Here is a 244-nt window from a genome sequence, read left to right on the forward strand (position 1 = left end):
TATATACATACACACATGCACATAAGAAGGCGTCACAAACACACAGTTGTTCTCCATAATTACCCGAACCTTCTGCTACAAACACTGGCTCTTGTTTTTGAGCCTTATTTCACGCTAATATGAGCTCTGCGGCAAAACAGAATACGTGCTAATGTTGGATGTTATTAATCCATTTTTATGCCTTGTGTGTTAGGGTTGGTATTGCAGCTTATGATTGCTGGCGCTGCTTCACGCGACGCGCTGC

Source organism: Penaeus monodon, chromosome 20, assembly GCF_015228065.2.
Source record: "Penaeus monodon isolate SGIC_2016 chromosome 20, NSTDA_Pmon_1, whole genome shotgun sequence".
NCBI classification, from domain to species: domain Eukaryota; kingdom Metazoa; phylum Arthropoda; class Malacostraca; order Decapoda; family Penaeidae; genus Penaeus; species Penaeus monodon.